An 18,741-nucleotide genomic window follows, 5' to 3' on the forward strand; every position below is an offset into this window, starting at 1 on the left:
CTAACTATCAAAATGATGTTTGCTAACGCTTTATTAATCCCAAAATTTACTAAACCAAATAATTCTCTAAAGACCTGCTGTCTTAACCACTTTCTGCTCATTCTATATGTGCAGGTGGTTATCCGTACTGAGTCACGCAATATTGTAACTAGAAGGAGAGGATGCTTCAGTGTAAGTTCTTGTCTCACATACCCTGAGAACTCAGGAAATGCCTCACTGCATCAGAGAAATGCTGTTTAGGGAGAGCACACCAGCAAAGCTGCTTTCTGTGCCCTTGTACTTCACTAGCACCCAGACCTGTTAGAGTTTACATGCCTAATTCTGCAGTCCCTTAAAGGGTTCAGTCATTTTGTCATCTGCTTAAGGATCCATATATTTCTCTCATCCACTTTTTGAAAGTGTAGCTAACATCTGCCGCCTCATTCTCGTGTTGCAAGTTCCAAAAGGTCACTGCCTGTTGTGTAAAGAACTTATTTGTATTTGTTTTAAATATCTCCTACTAGTTTAACCATGTTTTCCCTGTTTCTCCAGACTTTTATGGAAAAGTGTTGTGCATTTGCTTTATGATATGGATTATTACTTTTATGATGTGGATGGTAATTTTGAACAGTTTGCTCCCTTGTTTCTAGAGTTGTTTGCATACTTCAGGAGCATAATTACTTATATAGAATTCTGCCTTTCAACGATACAGATGCAAAACTTTCCCTTTTTCTGGTTATTTTTTTAGTTCTGTTTTGGTTAGGGGAACATAGCACTTCATACGTGGCCTGAAGCAAAGCTCCCTTGCTTGAAGCCACGCCAGTGCTGAGTAAAGCAGGAGGGTCCCTCAATGCCTCAGCCCACTTGTTTGGCTTGCCTTACACAGTAGGCGTGTGGTCAGCTTGCAGGTTCCAAATAATTCTCTATAAACCTGCTGTCTTAACCACTTGCTGCTCATTCTATACGTGCAGGTGGTTATCCATACGTAGTCACCCAAGTTACCTACAAATACTTGATCTCTATGAATTCAAGTGTACTTGTGATCCCTCTCAGTTTCCTGCCATGTGCAAATTGAGTGTACGTAACCTTTATGTTGGCTACACTCCACCATCCAGGTGGCTGACGAAAGTAACAGTGCAGACCCTCACAGTTCCACTTAGAACAGCTGTCCACTTCAGCAGTAAACCATTTGTAACAAGCCTTCAGCTGCTTTGTGAAGTTTTATTCCCACATTCTAGAAGTTTCATCAACAAACTTATTTTTCAGAAAGCCACTCTAATGAAGTTTCAAAATCTTTGGTTAAGATTTATGCTTTCTCCCCTGTCTGCAAAGCCTTTTACTCCGCAACAGAAGTAGATAGTTTGGCTTGACTTTAATTCTATATTTTTGCCTTAGTTATCACACATTTCTTTCTGTTTTCCAAACGATCACAAATTGCTACAGAATTTTCCCATATTTATCAAATTGGATAGATTTTATTCAATCAAATAATTACATATTTATGGTTTTAGTTAATTGCCCCAGAATCACAGATTAGAACAAGTATAAATTTCTCATCATTGCCAGGAAATTAGTCTGGATTTTTGGATTTTCATAGTGGTCTCGGTATGTCCACATAGAAGGAAGTTTAGGCACATGCAAGAGTGTAGATTTAGTCCTGTTTTCCTGGCAGAATACAGCAACATTCTTCAGTAGAACTTGTTCTAAATATACTGCGGTGTCAGCAGATCTGGGTAGCTCAAACTGTAGTCGAGTGTTGTCACAGGGACAAGGGCAGAAAGCAAAGACCTCAAATTCCCTGTTAGTGAACAGCAAATTCCCACTTTTTTGCTCTGCTTAGGAGCACGGTGGTGCATATTCAGAAGTATCCCTACGCTCCTGTTCTTAGCTGCCACTCCATGACACAACTGCTGGTTTGGCAATAACTTTCCCATAACCGATGAGGCAGTGCTGGAAATGATTGTCCTGTGTTTTAAACAGAACAGCACTACCTGAATACCAGATTGGCACTGCTCTCTTTATTTAAACAGTTTGTTTTCCATATTAAGGGGAATAGATCCAAACAAACAACTTGAATTTAAAAGGGGGTGACGACGCTCTCACAAATGCTAAACAGAAATATCTTAAGATGGAAAGTTCCATCCTATAAAGTGGAAATATATGCATGAATTGTTTATAGTTTTATCACTTTTGTTCCAGTTCTCAAAATAAAGCCAATCAGTGCATTTGATGAGACTCTTGAAGCAAAAAGAAACACAAGGGAAAAGTGGAAAAATTCATGCTGAGCATTATTTGTAAGTGTTATATAAAAGAGTATATCGTTACTGAGATTTTCTCCTAGTCTGTAGTCTAAAGAAAGCAAACAAGCCTCAGATGCCATGATGTTCTTCGATCCTTTTTCTTCTTTCAATGACATGTAATTTTTAGAAAGTGCTTCCAAAACACTGATGGCTACATTTCAAATAATAAAACCCCTGTTCCTTTTGTAATGCTGAAATAACATTGTCTGTGTCATAATTTAGTTGTACAAAAATTCAGTGTGGGACCTAACTCTGAGTTGATGTGATAAAGATTTGCTGAAGAGAAATCAGCAGGTCAGCATAAGAAACTGGAAATACCCTAGAGTTCGAGAAGAAAATGGGAATCAATTGTAACAGAAATCAACAGAAATTAAGCAGTGAAAGCTCAACTCTGAAGCAGTTTAATGACCTTGTGGTCCTCTGAAAAGTCCTGTCTGGTGTTGAGAGTAGAAAAGTGGACAGAAGTGCTGCCATCTCAGAAATTTTATCTTGTTTTGAAGTGTGTGTTTTGGAGGATGGACACATCCTTTCTGGTTAGGCCAGACAAGATTGTTCTGACTAAGAGCTTGCGGTTGCACAGTGGTTATTTGTGCTTCTCATAAGAAGATCCATTACTGTTGCCAGCTTGTGTATGTGAGTATTGTGATATCAGGACTCTCACCCTTGCAAATAAAAGAGTGGAGATTTCCTAAAAGCTTACAGGAACAGAATAGAAGGAGAAGAAATACAAAATATTTTTAAAAATCCCAATAAAAGTATTTTGTCATTTCTGTAAGAAAGTCTTGTGTTTGCTTTTAAATAAGAGATTGTCTGAACTATCTGAAAATGAGCATCATTGCCAAAACCACTTCTACAAAACTGAACATTAGTTTGCAAATATATGTCTTTTTCTCTGACATTTCTCCTTTCCTCTTGCTAAAGGCTATATTACATTGGATTTTTTCCAGTGCACTGTCTTCTTAGATTTTCCCATCAGCTTCACTATTATTATTCTTGCAACTCTTTCTGATATCGGTTGTGCCAAGATTTCAGTGCAGATCAACTGTGTGGCCACAGAGGTTTCTCCCCTGGTGATTTTTAACTGGCGTAAGTTTTATTATGGTGTGATTTTTAATTCTCTGAAGCCCAAATGTGATTCTGCTGGAATAACTTGTTCTCTCTCTTGGATATTCAGTTTCTGTTTTTGATGTCATACCTTCTGGGTTGTCTAAGTAAAAATCTAGCTGGAGTTTTAAGTGATGGCACCTGTCTCCATAGAACCGTAGAATAATTTGGGTTGGAAGGGACCTCAGAGGGTCTCTAGTCCAACCTGTTCCAAGCAGGGTCAGCCGTGAGATCAGACCAAGCTGCTCAGGGTTTTGATTTCCCTTCCCTCATTGACATAATTAAGAGATTTCAATGCTGTTTTATTATTTCTATTTTCTGGGGAATCTAAATAGAATTTTTGTCTTCCAAATATGAATATACAATATTATCATCCATAATGTTCCTAGTGTTCAAAAAGGTTTTAGCTAGAAGATTAATTACTGATAGAGTGGAAGCTTACGTTGCACTAGTTGTTTGATCACATAAGGCACTTTTAAATGTGAGTAATCCCATCACTTGGATTGCTTTGCCTACGTGTAACAGGGAAATTGCAAGGTACCACAGTAAAGTGGCTGATATTTGAAATGCATGTGACTGTTCAAAAGCACAAAATGAGACATATAAATCAAAATTAGACACATGAATGGGCACAAAAATCTCCTGGAGTATCCTATCTTACAATACTACACTGAAGAAGTTTTCAGCTGTTTTTCACTAAAAAAGTTGTGCATATTAATAAATGATAATTCCAAACCTGAGTCAAATTGGTCATTGTACTCCTCCATAAATTATAGCTGAAAGAGGTACAGTTCTCAGCAGGAAGGATAACGGGTGAAGAAACCTGTGTGTCTCACCCAGCTGTCCAGTTACTTGCTGGTGACAAAGGTCACATTTTTACACCAGTGGATGTTTAGCCTATAACAAGTACAGGAGTCCAGCGCATGAGTTCAAGAGAAAATCACCGATGGGGTTTTTCTCTCCTGTTCAGAAGGCTTTGATATAATGACAGTAGGGGAAACAAAGAAACATTTTGAAATCTTTCAGAGAGAACTACCATCCACTCAATTCCCTACCAACATACCTTTGAAAGCTTGAAGAAAGTTTGAAGAAAAAGTTTGTATTTTGTCTTTTTTGCCCATTGTGTTTTTAGTTTTCATTTCTTTTTCCTTCCATGTTTGAGACTGATTCCTTTACACAGCAAAGTTTTTAATTCTGAGCTATGTTACAAACCCCTTGAAATGTGTCTTGGTGATGTAAGTGCTGAGCAACGCTTGCGGCTTGCCAAAGTGGCACATCTGTCACTATAAGAGCTGTACTGTGAAGTGGCAAATCAAAACTGATACTTAATATGCTTTTTTTAATGATAAAACTAAGGCAAAGCAAGGGAGGGGAACTTGTAAAGTAAACCTGGCATGATCTAATCCTGTTTGTGCAGTGTTTAATTTTCAGGTGTCTGATCTATGTAATAAACCAGTTAGGAAGGTAATGACGAAATAATATATTTCTTTATAGCCCTCTACTAACACAAATTACAGTCACTGAAGGAGGCGTTATCTCCCGCCCCTTTTAAAATGTGCTTTTTTCTATTTATACAGGCCGTCCCTGGATCACTGACAATGCGTTATAATTATTGTTTATTGGCATCGCAGGAAGTAAACCTGTTAGAACTGAAATATGCTCATTCAGTCTCTCTCCTCAAGTGATGTCTCTTGACAACTCATTTCAAAATGGAAACTGACACCTCATCTCTTTGTCTCCCTTAATCAAATCCTTTTCTTTTTCGTAGGCTACTGTTCAGAGGAAATTGCATTTTGCGGTAGTTTTGATGTCTTGTGAAGCCGTGTTACAGGTAAAGGGGCAGCTGAAGGTACAGAGGCTCAGTTTTGTCCTCATAAAAAGGGAAAGTAAATTTTATTTGTATCATATTGAGCTCAGTAGAAGTTGCATTTCAGTAGAAGTGAATTTTAGCTGCTTTCATTTGTGGTTGCTTAAATGTTGAGGTGTTGATAAGAATAGCAGCAGCTTGTACAAAAGATCTAACTTTTCACTGCGGATTTGGAGAGGGAAGTTAATGAGGCCTCATCTGATGGCATTTTCTCTTTTACAACCTGATGTCCCATAGCCCTGTTTCTTTTCTTACCCAAACTTAGAACCCCAAAATATGTATCCCATGTTATCGTTCCAACTTGAAAAATATTCACCAAAAAATCTGAAGTCTACTATAATTTTTTTTAATGCAGGGAAATGGGCCTTTTATTTTAAGTATGTAAATAGGCAGCCTGTATCAGCCCCCCACAGCTGAAGTGCCTTAGTTAGTGTGTAATCACTGTAGGTTCTCTCTCTAGTCAACAAGGAGAGAGTGGCTCCTGCTGAGGAGCTTCTGGTTCTCTTCATATCTGAATTACCGTTGTGGACCTGTCTCCATCTACAGATGAGAGATAGATTCCAGTTTCAGTAACCTCCCCAAAGGAGATACATACCATACAATGAATTTGCGTCATTTTGCAGAACTGAGTGCAGAACTGTAATTGCAGAGCAGAGGAAAGGGAGAAACATTTTTTTTTTTTTTTGCAGATCCAAATGTTAACCTGGAAAAAGAGGAACCCAAACTGGGCTAAAAAATGTAAGTGAGCATTTTCACAAGTTTCATTTTCATCTCTTGTGTGGCAGGTTGATTCTGACTGTGTTTCAAAGATCTTAATGAGGATCAGTGTAGATACTAGATTGTTTCCTTCTTGGTCATGTTTGCAAATCACTGTGAAAAGCAGACTAAGGAGTTCCTGATGTTAGAACAGTTTTAACCTCCTCTGTGAGGACCTATTTGATGAAGCAGTGAACATTAGGTTTAGATTCTGCTTTGTTTGAAGCAAGTTTGTTCCTTTGCTTTTTCTTTTTTCAGGGAAAAAAAAAGTCAAGCCCAAAAGTAGATGCAGCTTTCTTTTTTATTTTAATGTGTAAATGAAGAAAAACATTTTTAATTACTTTATTTGTTCTTTACAAAGTTGACTCTCATGAGGTTGAAGATAACTTCTTCAGAGGCTGTGTAACCACAAAGTCCAATGGGCTGTGTTCAGTGTAAGTTGATGCTGATTGTTATGTGTGATACAAAGATTTGGTTTCTCAAGTGAGATATCTGGCTGATTTGGCATCCTTAGATAAGGGACTTCAGTAGGAAAAGCTGTAGAGTGAGGCTGCAGAGGCTGTGCTAATTTGAGTGTATTCCCTGATTCTTCCCCACTGGCAATGAACCTTCTTTTCATTCAGCTGAACTGGAGACTCTGCAGGGAAGTAAGTATTAACACTTCTCTGTGCTACTAAGAAGAAAATAATTCTGTTCTCTTTAAACTGGCTCAATGAAAAGAGTGAGTTCTACACAGTGCAAAACCAAGCCCCACAAATCCCTAGGCCGTTATACTTACACTTGGGAAAGAAAAATTGATCGGTTCCACTGAGGTTGCAAAAGCCTCCCTTAAACTTGAAAGACAGATGCCAGTTACAGCAGGATAATTAATATGCATATTTATTTTTGGCAGACTAATTACTTCTGTTTTCTTTCGGGGATGGATGTTTTTCATCTTCAGTATGGCCCACACATGTTTGCGTGGTTTTTGATCTGCAACATGGAGCAAGAGTGATTCTTACTGCCAGCAGAGAAGTAGGCGAGCTCATCAGTTCTCCTGTGTACACAAAGGGACAGATTGCTACAGACTCTGTGAACTCTGGACCCTATCTGAAGGAAAATGCTCCCTTTTTGTTGCTTTTTTCTTCTTTTATAGACAGTCTCCCTGATCAGTTCCCAGAGTGGTTTCTTTTAAGGACGTTGCCTCCAAATATTCATACAGTGTCCCATGCCTCCACATTCCCTCCAGCTCACTAAGAGAAGCTCATAATTCATTTTGGGCAATTTATATGGAGCATAGTAGGATGTGAACAGCATGCTATGCTGCTTTTCTTATACAGCGGAACGACTATTAAGGGATGTCCATTTTTTCCCAATTATAATTTCCTGCACTTTTTTCATCGTGAGACGGGAGAACCTTTTCCCAGAGAGGGGACAAATATATGACTGATGTGAAAAACAGGTGGAGCTCAGATGCTGCCAAAATGGAATCACATTAATATCTGCAGACATAAGGCAAGACATCATAATAGCTGTCTTTTTATTTTCCTTAAAATTTTTTATAGATTTTTTTTGTTAAATTTTCACAGCAAAACACATAGAATTTGTGTTTGATTATTCATTCTACATTTAACAAGAAAATTAAATTGATTTAATTTGCACAAGTATAAAATTATGCTTCTTCACAAAATCCTGTCAACTTCAAAGAAAGAATATGTTCAGGACAATGATCAGTGGAGTTGGAGAAAAGTATAAATAACACTGGTGAAACAGTACAGAGAGAAAGCCAGCAAACCAATGGTGAGATTTCTCATTTGGTGCAGCGTTGGTATATATGTATGCAACAATTTCCTTGAAGGACAAGAGTTCTGTATTTTTTCTACACCTATTTCTGTAAAACTGGGATCAGTTGGATTCAGAGTAGAGCTGTTAGGACTTCATTTGATCTAGATCTTCAATGATTAGCTGTTAACTTTGTGTTGCTTCTTTGGGTTATCTGTGAGACTTTGCCAACTTTTGTTTATATTGTACTATGAAAGGTGTCTCCTTTCTACGGTTCTCATCTGCAGTGTTTTACTGCTGCAGCTTATACAATTTATTAAATTTATCTTCCTTTTTGCTTTTCTTTGTTTAATTTCTTGCTGCGTTATTTTCTATTTTGAAACATAAGATGTTTGCATCTGTTTTCCACCAAACACTTTCTTACTGTTTTGTGTAAACAGGAAAATAAACTTTACATTCAACAGGTAGCTCACCCAGCTAGTATAGGAATATAACAGATCCCCCAGCTTTTACACAGATAAAGTACACCTTTCTTATACTTTCTTTTGGCACTTATCACTATTTTTCCTGATATTGTGATACCAGGATTACTAATACTAAATCTGTGCTAAACCATGCAGCAGAACTAGTTTGGTCCAGATAGACATAGTACATATTTATTTTTATGTTAATTTCTTGTTAAATGTAGCATGCTGCCTTTATAATTTTGTTTTTGTTTCAAATGATTGCAAGAAAATGAGAAATACCTGATATAGTGTGAAATCACTTGTTGCCAAGAGGTGATACCAATTTTGTGTAGAAATAGCCTATATGAAGTTTAACCATCAAAAGTTTGTGAGATAATGACAAAAGTTTATCATCAGCTGCTGTAATATACCCAAAGAAAGCAATAGTACCTAACCTGGATTACTTTCTGGGGTCATAAAGGTATTTGATTCATAAAGGCAACTGGGTTTGGCTGAAGTAGTTTTTCAATAATTCATTATTAAAATATTCATTGGTATCTCCGTATCTAATTTATGTAATTCCATCTAAATGTAGTGAAATGAATTCTGGCTAATTTTTTGTTTCTCCTCTCAGACGACAGTAACTGAGCCACGACAATGAAGGTCACAAAGACTTTGTTTTATATACTGCATTTATTAGTGTTCTTAGAGGAGAGAGCAGGAATGAAAGGGACTTTCTCAGCTGAAAGGCACAGACCGTTGAAATTGCGGCTTTTCCTCTTCCTTTTCCCTTGCTAGTCACAGCGTCCCTGTGACATGGAGAGCAAAAGTGGGAACTGAGCACTTCCTTATGTTATCACAGCTTTTCTGCTGCGTGTAGGAAATTCAAACATAAAATCACTGTTGAGAAACTAACTGACTTATTACAGCAGCAAGATAAGAAAATGAATCTGAGCACTCTCTGTTGCATTTAATAAAATTTATGCCCCAGAATATGACTGCAGTTCAACATTAAAGAAGGAAATATACAATTAATAGATCAATAATTCATAACAAGGAATATAGTCCTTTAAAATAAGGAGTTCTGGTAAAGACCATTTCCAAGTCATCTAAGATAACATATTATTCATTTTTGTAATGATGTGGAAAACAAAGGCTGATGTAAGATCATTGTACATATTCTGCCTTTAATTTTTTCACTAAAGTAATGTTTAAAATATGCTAGAAGCTGCTTTGGTTCACTGTTTTAATTTGGCTTTTGATTAGAATGACCTAAATGAAGGTGAAAGTAAAGCTGGTAAAAACTTTAGAGGAAATTGCTGGAGGAACTGTGAAACATTTAAGAAGGTCAAAAAGGCTCAGACAATATCCTACTGGCTCAGCATGATATTGAAGTGATCATTGCGTGCATTCTGTTCTAATCAAGTATAACACCATAACCATTATTTATTTTGAGACCTCTCACAATCAGAATTGTTCGTTTATTGTTCTAGCCACAGATGAGGATAAGATCTGCCCAAACCTCCTCAACTTTAATTTTTAATTGTCAATACCTGTTATGTTTCTTTAAGATGCTCTTCAGTGTGCAGGGTTTATTTTTTTTCTTAGCTTTAATTCTAAAATTTCAGTTCAATAAAAACTTTCCTAGCTTTGGAACATCTCAGTATGGAAACACTATAATAACTATATATATGCCTTTGGGTTTTCAGCTGTAACTGCAGCAAAGCTTTCTGGTTTCCAGAAATTGCCAGAAGCAGAGGGAGTAAAGGTCATATCTAGTTTTGATAACTCTCATCGTCATTCTTCTATGGCTGCAAGGACGTATTTATTTATACGTGCTCCACTTTTTTCTCTTCTCTATGCCAATTTTTACTCCTCAAACCGGCCATTTGATTTTCAAAGAGAGATCTTGGAAAATCAAAACTTTTTTTATAGTTGAACTACAGTGCTTATAAATCAGTATCACCCAGGCAATGAAGAAGAGAGAGAAATGTATACATTAAAAATGGAACTCTATAAAAATAGAGATAAGAACATCCATCAGGACAAGTCCTTCAAATACTGGAAACATGAATAATGTAGTTCTCTATTGGACTCAATATGCTCAAAACAGAGGGCAGGCATCGTTTTGCCAATACTATGGGCCGTGAAGCTAAGGAAGATCATAAAAAATTACTTGTTCATTTTCATCCAGCAGGCCAGTGACAGAATTTGCCCAATTTTGAGTTTTTCGGACATCTCTTGTTTGAGATAGAGTTGATTTTAAGGCAATAAGTTTCACTGGAAAAATTGATTTCCTGGAAAATATTCAGGGAGTCCTGTTTTTTTTTCCTAGTTTGGCTGCTGAACAACATCCCTTGTGCTTGGAACATGAGGCCTCGTTGCTTGCTCTGGTGCTTATTCACCCTGTGGCTTTATTTTTTCCCTGCTTAGTATGTGATAGCACCCACTTTTATAGCATGTGGCACAGAAGTCTTGTTTAGTGCTTGAAATCTGTCAGTAAACCTCTGCTAGTGTGAAGGAATTTTCTTATTCCTATAAGACTATCAGCCTCTAAGACTCCTTTTCCTTTTTCTCACACCCTGGATAACTGCAATAGGTGGCTATGGCACTGAGTGACTGTCCTTATGCTCCCTATGGGAGCATAACCTGTCCATTAAGGAGACCATGCTCTTCTCTACTGAGGTTAGGTGTGCTTTCCTTCTACACAGTGAACTTCTTCCTTGTTTTGGCCAGAGTCTGTCCAGCTTGCAGATTAGGCATTAATTGGCCACTGCTGGGGTCACTGTTGCTACCACCATAGCAAAATGTTCAGTGCTGGAGGACCAACTCTCTTTAGCAGGTCCTCTTTATCACCTGCCCTTTTTGCCAACACTGCTGCAGTGGAGCTGTGCTGCGGTTGTCAGCACTATGCAATAGGAGTGAGAGTTGCTAATTATCTTTCTGTAGCTTCCTGAAAGTGAGAGCTCTTCTCTTAACAGACCCATCTTGGTCTAACTGGAGAGGAGTGCCAGGGTCGTCTGAGACCTGCCGTTCCGAACCACTCAATGCTTGGGTGCCACTCCTGAACACAGAAACGTACAATGTCCTTAGTCTCCCTCCCCATTTAGCCTTCCACCACTAAAAGAATGGCAGCAGCAGCAATCTCAAAGCGCTTTGCACAGATTTGGGAAGACCTTTTGTTCGGTGGGCTGACTCTGGCTGCAGGCAGTCTGCCTTTCCTTCAGTATCCATTTACACTTTAATGCCTCTTGTATCACTCTGTGACCCCAGAGCTAGTACCATGCTAATCTAGTTTTGAGAGAGCGTTATGTCTGTATTAGGTATGTGATGGCAGGGCAAAAGGTCAAATATTTAAGTTTTGTCTAGCTGACAACACAAAATGAGCCAAACTTCAAGGTTCTTATTTAGCAGGACCTCTAGAAATTAACTTTGGCAGTCAGTCATTCTACTAGAGTAATCAGTATAGGACTGGATGGCAGTAATAATAATGTTAGCTGTATGAATTTAAAACGAAGTAGTCATGACTTTTTTTCAGGAAGACTTAATGCCTAATAATTCAATTCGCTCTCATCAAAAAATGAGATAATTATCTCTAATTCTCTCCTCTGGGGCTATGATTTTGTTATCGTATAGAGACTATGTATTCTTAAAGCAAGTCATTGTTAAATACTAATCAGATCACATATGACAGTTTCCATGACAGTCTAATCAAACACTAGCTCTTAAGTCAGAAATGTGAAATAATTTAGACTATTTATTTTAATTGCTTATATGTTCATTAATCAAATGGTTTTCCCAAGGTAGTGATTATTTTAGTCAATATTCCTCTCTCATGTACGCACACACACATCCACACAGATTCACTCACTCTTTAATAAAGTTAAACTTCTCCTATGAATATCATCAGATTAAAAAAGAGCAGTTTTGTTAAGCAGTTTTCTTTTAACCGTTCTGCATGCTCCTATTATTTTTTCTGAGCCTTTAGTTTCCTATTTCCACAAAATAGGAATTGTTGCTTAAATTATGTCTTTCTAAGTTACTAAGTCATTATATTTTATAATATACTGTATGTCTTGTAACATTTAAATAATTAAAAATATAAAGATTAATTAAATATAAAACAACTTTTGAGGTCTTAAAAATCTTAATATCTTCTATTTAATTTATACTCATTCTTTTTGGCTCTTAAGTTCACTGCTGTAATGATGTTGCATACTGCAATGATAAGTATGTACCATAAAATTGGGAAAAAAGACAGGAGTTAAAAACCATTATATATTCTACTGTTAAGTGATCAATGCTTAGTGACATTCTGGATTTACTGTTGGAGCATACATCCTCTAAGGACTGATCGATTTTATCACTCTTATCATATGATGCAGATTAAAAAAAAGTTAAAGTATTTAGAGTCCTTTATTGCTTATAAAGGTGAGGAAATGGGGTTTCTGTGAAAATTTTTTAATTCTGTTTACCACCTGACTGAGGCAGAGTTTTTCACATAGATTCCTGATCTTACGTCACATCTTTCATACCTAGTTCACATGGTACTGCTGAACTTGCATGATCATGGGGTCTTGCTTCACACTGCATGGATTGAAATGATATAGGAAAGTCCAGTCCTAATTGTCTTTGGAAAGACAATTGCAAGAATGTCTTTCCTAAGTAACAGTACTTAGAGAAAACATAACCCACTTTGAAAGAAAATGTTGTATGTTTTGGACATTTCTTTTGATTTCTTCCCAGACAATTTACGAGAAAAAAACCTTCAAATTTAACACAGCACTTCAGGACACAGTTTGAGGTTATAATCTAAACCTTGAACTTTACATATAGACACATCTGGGCTCCAAATCCTCTGACGTGTACACTGTTTTTTCTTGTTGTCATAGTTTTATGTTTAAGCATCACTGGTCTTATAGCCTGCACCCAAAATGTTGCTAGTCCTTCCTGGTTTCTCTTTAAAGAACATGGAGTCTAGAGGCCCAAAACAAGATCTGATGACATATGTCTTTGGCTGGTGGTGATAGACTGGCCCAAGCAGGCTTTATTTAATTGTTTCTGCAAAAGTTGTTTCAAAGTAGAAAGTAAATTCATAGACTCATAGAATCAATGAGGTTGGAAAAGACCACTGGAAACCATCTAGTCTAGCACCCCTTCTCCATTCAAGCAGGGTCAGCTAGAGCAGATTGCTCAGGACAGTGTCCAGTCAGGTTTTGACTCTCAAATTAAACAGTTATTCTTTTTATGGAAATATTGGATTGTCACAGAAAATTGCACCTTTTCTTGAAAAAAATCCCAGCCCAAACCATGCAGAAAGGTTTTGAAGTCTTTGCTGAATTTTCTTTTCACCTCTGACTAACGTCACTCATTTTCCCCTGCAGAGGTCTCATTTTTTCTGGCCTATAATTCAAAATTCAGCGGCGGTTTTTAAATTTCAGTTTGATGTCCTATGTTTTTCATCCAGCCTAAAAATTCCATGGTGCACTCTGGCACTAGAATTACAGTGATGAACCATGGTATGTCTGTAAGAAATGAAAGCTGGAGAGGGAACCCACAGAGTATTCACAGACCTGCACTACAAATTACTTGAAATGTTATGATGGGATCAACTACCGGCTGAACAGGGACTGAGAAAGGGATTACCCGAGAGACGTCTACTGGTGCAAGTTTGTAAAACCAGGTGAGCTGTATGCAAAGGTGCCAAGAGAGCTGTCTGATGACATTATAAGGCTGTTCTCCATCATCTCTGAAAGGTCAGGCAGATTGCAGAAGGCCAACAATGACTAGAGAGAAGCAGACGTGGCACCCATCCTCACAAAGAGCCAAAAGGATGTCCTGGTTTGGGGTGAAGCAGAAACAACCTTCTGTTCAGTGAGAGATGCTCTTGCTCACGCTCGTTGCTGTGGCAACCAGGGTGAGCTGACTCAGTTGTTTACCCCATGGAGGGGTCGCACCTGTGGGAAGGCAGGGACAGGTCAGATGACCCAAAACTGACTAATAGGGTATTCCATCCCATCCCATCCCGTCCGCCATGCTCCGTGTAAAAGCTGAGGGATCAAAGGGGTCAGGTTGGCTCTTGTCCAAGGGCTCTTCTTCAATACAATGCTTCTCCAATGGCTCTCTTTCTCCAGTCACTGATGTCTGAGGAGGACTCCGTCAGCTCATCTGCCATTTGATACCAGTCAGTGTGTTCTAGTTCCCATTTGTCACTGAGTACAGTCTGGAACTTTCCCAGTGCCTGCCAGTGACATCTCCCTGGGAGCTTGATATGATTTTGTGTGTATTTGTATGTATTGTATCTATTTCATTATTTCCTTTTTATTTTATTATTCATATTTCATTAAAGTAGTTTAGTTTTTAATAAACTCATAGATCTCTTTATCTCTCTTCTTCCACTCCTTGGAGCGAGAAGTGGGGGAGAGCGTTTGCCAACCTGGCCCAAACCACGACAGAGCTACAGACTAGACAGCTTTATCTCAGCCATGGGGAAAACCATGCAACAAGTCCTCTCAAAGCACCATTCTGGTAACTTTAAAGGGGTGACTGGGTGTAATCAACGTGGATTTGTCAAGGGCAAACCATGTTTCATCAGCCTCATTACTTTCTATGACAAAATGGCTGGATTTGTCAGCAAGCGGAGAGGGTGTAATTTACCTCAAACGAAGCAAGGGTTCAGACTTTGTCTCCCACAAGATTTTTGTATACAATTTAGGATATTATCATCTAAATGGGTGCTCAAGGAGATAGGTAAAAGAAATGGTTGGTCACAGAAGTCCATGGTTAATGGATTATATGCTGCCTGGAGGTCAGTAACAATGGGAGTATCACAGGAATCACAAAGATTAATCCTGGGACCTGTCCTATTTCACATCTTTCTTAACGACCTAGAGGAAGCAACAGAGTGCACTGACATCAGGTTCCCAGGTGACAAAAAATGGGAGTGGCCAGCTTATACGCTTGAGGACAGGGGCTGCCATTAAGAGGGACTTAGAGACCCTGGAGGGATGGGCCAACAGGAACCTCATGCAAGACAACAGTGTGGGACAAATGCCCAGCCCTACACTAGGGAAAGAAGAGCCCCTGCAATGACGCAGCCTGGTGATGAGCTTGCTGGGGAGCAGCTCTGCTAAAAAGGCCTTGGTGTCATGACAAACAGCAAGCTGCGAATGAACCAGCAGCATGCCCTGTCATTAAAGATGGCCAACAACATCCTGAGCTGTATAAACTGCTGCGTCACCAGGAGATTGCTGGAAGGGATCCTACCCCTCTACTCAGCACAATCTGCGTCCTGTTTTGCAGTACAAGAAAGGCATTAGTAAACTGGGGTGAGTTCAGGGAAGAGCCTCCAAGATGGTTGAGAGCTGGAGCACTTGATCTGTGAGGATGAGACAAATGATTAGAGCTTGTTCAGCCTGGGAAAGAGATGGCTTTGGCAGGGTTTAACCTTTTAGCAGCTTTCCCATACCTATGAGATGATTATAAAGAGGATAAAGACAATCTCTTCATCGAGTTACATAGTCTAAGGATAAGAGGCACTGGGCATAAATGGAAATAAGAGAGGATCTGAGCAATCTGATCTGATCTCATAGCTAACTTTAAGCAGGAGGTCAGACTAATGGCCTCCCAAAGTCCCGGCCTACCTGAATTTATCTATGATTCTTAAGAAAAATCCTACGTAAACTGGGTAAATGACTGCTGGGAGAAACAGTATTCTTAAAATTTCTGCTACATTGCAAATAAATTTTCCTCAACATTGTCAGCTGAATGTAGTTTCAATAGTGTATGGTACCTTTCATGACTGAACATATATTTTTTGCTCTTATACAGTGGTACTAGTTGTTTCAAACAAAAGTGCCCATGTTTTTTAGCATGCAAATCTTTCATGAATCTCATAAAGGTTCTATGAAACTTAACAACTAGTGCTCCTTTGACAAAACCACTATGGAAATGCTCAGTGTCTTGGTTACCATAGTATACTGTTTCATTTTTGTTTTTTTCTATTTTGAGCACCACAAAAATTGCTAGTCACTCCCCTGCTGCATGGAGTGTAAGATACGCAAAAAAACCACACATTTTGTGGTGTAAGTTCGAGAGGTAGTTTGCATAGGATGAAACATTACAGGGAATTAGCTCAGCAGAGCGCTGAATCCCGTCTTCAGCTCTGTTGTGGATAATGCATTGCCTCTGGCAGCAGTTAGGCTTTTTCTTAGTAGCTCAATAAGTAACATCTTCAGAGCAAATCGCTCCTAATTTATACATGCACACATAACAACAGGTATTCTTTTTCTGTTTCAAGTATCTCTGCATCCCTAGGCAATGAAATTACTCTCTTTTTTTTTTTCCACTGTTCTTTTAAAAACAAGACAAATGAACGACCTAATTCAGAACTATGAGTCCTCTCTGTACTTTTGTAAGTGGCTTTATATGTATTCAAGCATGCTCCAGAAACCGTTCATTATATTGATTGACAGTAAAACATCAGGAAAAGCATCTATGTGTGACCACTTTGCCAAGAGACGTACTGTCTGTACACTGCTGTCTATGTGTATCTTCGCATTTTGGCACAATATCTAAATCACTAATGAATGAAATGCAATTCTAACGAGATCAGTAGTATTGGTTCTGACAAAGCATTTAAAAACAAATAGAGGATCACAGAACCTCAGCTCAAGAAGGAGGGCTTTGTCCCAAGAGATTTATCTGCAGAAGTTTTCTTTCTCTTTTTTCGTCTCCCCCTCTCCCCCATTTTCCCCCACATCAATCCAGTATTTCTTTTTGTTTCAAAACCTCTTGAAAAACAATGTTAACATTTGCCTTTCTTTTTTTTTTCAAGTTTGTTAAATATTTATGAATCTAGAAGCCTTTCAGTTCTTCCTTTTTGTTAAGATTTTTGTTTTGCTTTGTTTTTCCGGCAGGAACTATAAATCAATCAGGACCTGTTCTCAGAATGATAGGATTTCAGGTAGGGATTAAGCAGATGATGTTGTTCAGGATGGTTAGTACTGTCGGGAAAACAGTTTGAAAAGCAAGTTTGTCAACATGAGGGCTTGGAAAATCATTTGTGGAGGTACACAATTAATAACATAGAGTGATTAGTCTCTTCACTGGCTTGAGAAAATGAGACAAAGCAATTTGCAGAAGATAATTTCAATTTCACTGAAGTCTAGAATTGCACAGCTTCAGCATTCATTAGGAAAAAACATCATGGCATTATTTAGGAAAACTCTGGTAGCAAAATGAAGAGAGTCCTTTACATTGGGCAATTGAGCAAAACAATAATTGACAATTTAAGTCAAGACCAAGTAAAATTGCAAGCAAATAGTTAATTGCATGTAACTAGAATCACAGAAATGAACTCCAGTTGTTCAGAGATCTGAACTGTGGTGATCACTTTATTAAATCTGCAGGACATCTTGGTGCACAGTCAATTGAAGGTGTAAGCGGTATACTTACATTTCCATTCATGTTAAGAACAATACTTGCCATGAACATCAGAGATCTCATAGGACTGCACATCATCTGGTTTTGAAACATCATTCAATATGCGTCAGTCTCTTTCTCATACAGTACAACGTGATAAATCTGTGACAGTTCAAGAAAGCAACAGCAGCTAACAACCCAGAGAAATGCAGCGTTGGTGTAGCTCAATATACATTACTTGCCTGTACTTGTGAGCCAAATTTTAGAAGGCTAAGTGTGCAGCTTCTGGATTCAGCTGCATACACTGCTGTTGTTGCTTGTTCTTAAAAAAAATTGCAGAATGTGGGTGAAAACATGTTTGATTTGCACTCAGCTTTGGGGAAGGAAGTATTCACAAATAAAAGAGCAAGTCTTCTGCAAATGCAATTTTGTGCAGAGGATCGTAATTTCAAAAGTTGCCAATGAAAGTAATCAAACCCTTCAGATGAAGGTTGAATTTAATAATAGACCATAGTTTAAATGATTCTTAATGTATTCATTTCCTAAATGGGAAGATGATCTTTTTTTGGAGCCACTTGTGGATTATTTTTGGAACCACTTTTTCTAACTTCATGAATTTTTTTTGCAACAGCTATGTAAAATTCTGCCATACACATATGCCGAGCAGATAAAACAGTCTGAAAAGGACATCCCAGATGAGGACTTTGAAAAACAGGAGATAAAAAGTAAGGCTCTGAGGCAGAGATATAATTCCTTGTTAGCATCCTTGTTTTCTATTTTCCAAAGCGTTGCTTGTCAGTGTTTGGTTGTTTTTATATATATATATACACATATGCATGTTTATCTTTCAAAACAGTACCGCAATGATTCTGTCTGTCTGAGTTCTTCATAAGCAGTATATGAACCAAATCCAAATTAATATTAAATAGAAGTTTTGGGTACTTTAAGCCTCTTGTAACTATCTCCAGATCATTCACGTCCAGATCAGCTAGTCTTTCAAAGTGCCTAGTGGAGATATTCATGTTATTTTCAGTTTCTACCATGTAGTGTTATGGTGGAGATAGAAAAAGCATGTTGGCTTGGCATCATGCAGGGCTGGCCTAGC

This window comes from Larus michahellis, chromosome 2 (assembly GCF_964199755.1).
Source record: "Larus michahellis chromosome 2, bLarMic1.1, whole genome shotgun sequence".
Classification (NCBI taxonomy): Eukaryota; Metazoa; Chordata; class Aves; order Charadriiformes; family Laridae; genus Larus; species Larus michahellis.